General features: G+C 39.8%; 1 pseudogene; it reads right to left on the reverse strand.

Moving 5' to 3' along the window:
* Positions 1-2,322: 2,322 nt before the first annotated feature.
* Positions 2,323-3,149, reverse strand: LOC127667121 (3'(2'),5'-bisphosphate nucleotidase 1-like; annotated as a pseudogene).
* Positions 3,150-4,766: the final 1,617 nt, after the last annotated feature.

Genomic DNA, 4,766 nt, shown 5'->3' on the forward strand with positions numbered 1-4,766 from the left:
GGTAACCAGCATATGTGTTTTTCTTTAACTGAGAATTTTTCCCAATGATAGATTTTAATGACAAGAGAATAAATTAGTCCCTACAGTATTTTCAAATACTTTTGAAAAAAATCTGATATATAATATGTAGAGATAGGACTAAGTATTTTAGAGAAACATTCCCCATAAATCTGTCAACATGAATAGTATCATTATATGCATTCTCACTTGGAATCAGAAATTTAAAAAATTTCTGTGAAAAAAACCTGAAATTCTGGAGTAACTTAAGATTCTTTGCCCTGAAGAAATCTGGTTTATCAGCAGGAATGTTGATTTGATTGTACAAATAACCTGGACATTAAATTTGGACCTAACCCCTTTTCCTTTCTTCACTTAAAAACAGTAACATTTGAGACATGTGTGGTGGGGCAAGTCATTAATCTCTGCACTCAGGAGGCAGAGGCAGGGGAATCACTTTGTCTACAGAGTGAATTCCAGGACACCTAGGGTTACACAGAGAAACCCTGTCTCAAAAAACCAACACATAGAATTGAAGACCCAGAAATGAATCCACACACCTATGGTCCCTTGATCTTCAACAAAGGAGCCAAAAAACATCCAGTGGAAAAAAGATAGCCTTTTCAACAAATGGTGCTGGATCAATTGGAGGTCAGCATGCAGAAGAATGCGAATTGATCCATTCTTATCTCCATGTCTAAACTCCACCCCAAGTGGATCAATGACCTCCACGTAAAACCAGACACACTGAAACTAATAGAAAAGAAACTGGGGAAGACCCTAGAGGACATGGGCATGGGGGAAAAGTTCCTGAACAGATCACCAATAGCTTATGCTCTAAGATCAAGAATTGACAAATGGGACCTCATAAAATTACAGTTTCTGTAAGGCAAAGGACACTGTTAAAAGGACAAAACGGCAACCATCAAATTGGGAAAGGATATTCACCAACCCTACATCTGATAGAGGGCTAATATCCAATATATACAAAGAACTCAAGAAGTTAGACCCCAGGGAACCAAATAACCCTATTAAAAATGGGTTTACAGATCTAAACAAAGAATGTTCACCTGAAGAAATTTGGATGGCCGAGAGGCACCTTAAGAAATGCTCAACATCATTAGTCATTAGGGAAATGCAAATCAAAACAACCCTGAGATTTCACCTTACACCAGTCAGAATGGCTAAGGTCAAAAACTCAGGAGACAGCAGGTGTTGGTGAGGATGTGGAGAAAGAGGAACACTTCTCCACTGCTGGTGGGGTTGTAAGATGGTACAACCACTTTGGAAATCAGTCTGGCAGTTCCTCAGAAAACTGGACATGACACTTCCGGAGAGCCCTGCTATACCTCTTCTGGGCATATACCCAAAGGATTCCCCGGCATGCAATAAAGACACATGCTCCATTATGTTTATAGCAGCCTTATTTATAATAGCCAGAAGCTGGAAAGAACCCAGATGTCCCTCAAAGGAGGAATGGATACAGAAAATGTGGTATATTTACACAATGGAATACTACTCAGCAATTAGAAACAATGAATTCACAAAAATTTTAGGCAAATGGTTTGATCTGGAAAATATCATCCTAAGTGAGGTAACCCAATCACAAAAGAATACACAGGGAATGCAATCCCTGATAAGTGGATATTAATTATCCCAGAAGCTCTGAATACCTAAGGCACAAATTGCATAACAAATTACTCCCATGAAGAAATATGGAGAGGGTCCTGATCCTGGAAATGATTGATCTAGCATTGGAGGGGAATATAAGGACAGAGAAAAAGGAGGGAGGTGATTGGAGAATGGGTGGAGAGAAGCAGGTTTATGGGACATATGGGGAGGGGGGAACTGGGAAAGGGGAAATCATTTGGAATATAAACAAGGAATATAGAAAATAAAAATATTTTAAAAAAACCCAACACAACCCACCCCCCAAAAAACAAACAAGAACAAATCCCAAGCAAACAACAATTGGTCTAGTTAGCTAATTCGTGAATGTAAATTCAATTTTGGTTTTTCTTCTTTGTTTTTAGGCTATGTCTTGCTTAGTCTCAAGGCCCAAGACTCAAGCAATCATCATAGCTCAACCACTGGAATAGCTATGATTATGGTAAGTGCCACCACATCATGGCTAATTTTTTTTAAGGCAGGAGAAATGACAATTATATTATATACCTAAGTCTTGTGACTATTAGACTACATGAAGAAAATTCTTCAATTCCATGTTCTATCTATAACTACTAGTAAATCACTGATCAATAATGAACACAGGCAGAGCTCTAATTGTTCAATCAGTTAAACAGTCCTAAGATGTGTCCCTTTGACCTAGGCTCCTGGGTATGTATATGAGACCCCTTCAAGAATGAGGGCACTTTTGATCAACTCTGGAATGTGGCTTGAGTAGTTCTGCAATGCTGCCAGGACTCCAGCAGAGTTCATCTGTTTCACCTCCTTATTGTACTGCATGGCATTCTCGTGGATGTCTGTCAACTTCCCTCCCACAGCATGTAAGATAACTTCTGGGGCACAAGTGTTCCATTTCTTACATCCAGGACTTGCCAATACATAGGCAGAGGCTTTGCCTTCAATCAGTGGTTTGATCTTGTTTCCTCCTTCTACTTGCAACATGTTGTCAGGATTCATGGCTGAAACACAGTCTCTGACCAGTTGTTGCTATGGTATATGGTAGTTGTGATAATGTACTTCCTAACAGGTTCTTCTTTCACCCAAAAGCACCCAAACCCAGAACTCCCTAGATGGTCCTGTCCAGCACAGTGTCAGGTCCTGCCTGGTAGTTCTAATATGGCTGTTGATGTTGCCTGTGATGGCCTTTCCTACATAAGCAATCCAATGAGATCTGTCACATTGTCAAGAAGACCTTCGCTGTATTCCTAGGAACCATCTAAGGTAACCCAAACCATAAGGTCTTCCTCCTTGATAAAACTATACTCTGATGGGCATGACTGCTTCGGGATCTCCTCCCATTGCCCATCTTCAATCAGCTCTTCATCTGCTTCCCCAGAAGGTAGGTCCTTCTGCACTATGCCCAGGTCTCCTTCAGCAATGACTTACCTGATTCTGGTTCCTGACTTTTGAGCTATAGAATATACTGAGGCTACCAGCTGCATCAACACAGTGTTGCTGGAAGCCATGATAAACATTCATCTAGACATCCCCAAAGTACTGTCCTTTCTGGTGGCTCACTGTCCTGGAACTGACTGCCTCCAAGTCCACCAGTCCCTTAACTGAGAATTTGACACTCAAAATATTTTTAGCCATTAGTTGAGTTAGTTTTACATGCTTTCCATAGTAATAAAAATCTTGGTGAGAAGACAAAGACAACTCATTTTGGTGTGTATTTGTTTTCATGTGTTCACTTATTTTGTTCATTTTAATGTGTTCTGTGCATAAAACATTGGCACACCTGTGGATAATGGGAACTGTGATGTGTGAGCCTTCTTCACACTGCAGCATATATACAGTGCAGAGGAACCATCATGTGATTCTCTAACTTATAGTTTTTTTTCAAGAATATAAGTATAGTGTAAGAAGCATAGTTATAGACTATTCAAAGCAAATCCACTCTTAGCATCTTAGAAAATGTGAAAGAATATGCTTATTGCTTCATTGGCATGACTTTAGTTAACAACACTGAGCACCATTTGTACTGGCTGGTTTTGTACGTCAACTTGACACGGGCAGGAGTTATCACAGAGAAAGGAGTTTCAGTTGAGGAAATGCCTCCATGAGATCCAGCTGTAAGGCATTTTCTCCATTAGTGAGCAAGGGAGGGAGGGCCCATTATGAGTGGTGCCATGCCTGAGCTGGTAGTCTTGGGTTCTATAAGAGAGCAAGCTGAGCAAGCCAAGGGAAGCAAGCTAGTAAGAAACATCCCTCCATGGCCTCTGCATCAGCTCCTGCTTCCTGACCTGCTTGAGTTCTAGTCCTGGCTTCCTTTAGTGATGAACAGCAATGTGGAAGGTGTAAACTGAATAAACACTTTCCTCCCCAACTTGTTTGTTGGTCATATTTGTGCAGGAACAGAAACACTGACTAAGACACCATTCTACATATATTTATAAAGCTCTTGCTTATTCAACTTTATATAGACAAATTACTCCAATGAATAAATAGACAACAGGTTCTTTCCCTTTTCTAATTTCCTAAACATTTGGAAATAAATCTTTTATATCTGAAGCATTTTGAAAGTATTTTTTCCAATATTTCAGTTGCATATCATTTTTATTCTGATTTTTACTAGACAATAATTATTATATTTTTCTACTTCATACCTTCTAAGATAATTCATTTATAGTATAGCCTGTGAATAATTGCTGCTCCTGCCTAGAGGAAACACAGGAGTAATGCAGAGCAGGTGTTCTGAGCTCTAAAGAGTTTATAGGAAAAGAAAAGAAGAACATGAGAAAATAATTTGTCAAGTATGTTTTAAATCCCAAATGATAAAAGGGATAAAGAGAAGAAGAGCATGAGGGGCGACAGGGAGGACCAGCCCATTTAAGCAGTGTGTTTAGGATAAGTGAGTGGGAGGAGGAACAGATGATGCAAATGATTTATATCTAAGTAGAGGGTGAAGGCGTTAAGAGGAAAACAAGAAACAAAAAGAAGGAAAGTAGTGAGGTAACAATTCAGGTGCATCAGTAGAAGATGCAGACAGAGAATTCTAGAGATGCTCTGTGCTGAGTTATGGGAGGCCTCTGAAGAGACCTTCATCCCATCCCCACACTAGAGCAGAGCACTGCGTTTCAGCA

The sequence above is a fragment of the Apodemus sylvaticus genome, chromosome 16 (assembly GCF_947179515.1).
Source record: "Apodemus sylvaticus chromosome 16, mApoSyl1.1, whole genome shotgun sequence".
In the NCBI taxonomy this organism is placed as follows: Eukaryota; Metazoa; Chordata; class Mammalia; order Rodentia; family Muridae; genus Apodemus; species Apodemus sylvaticus.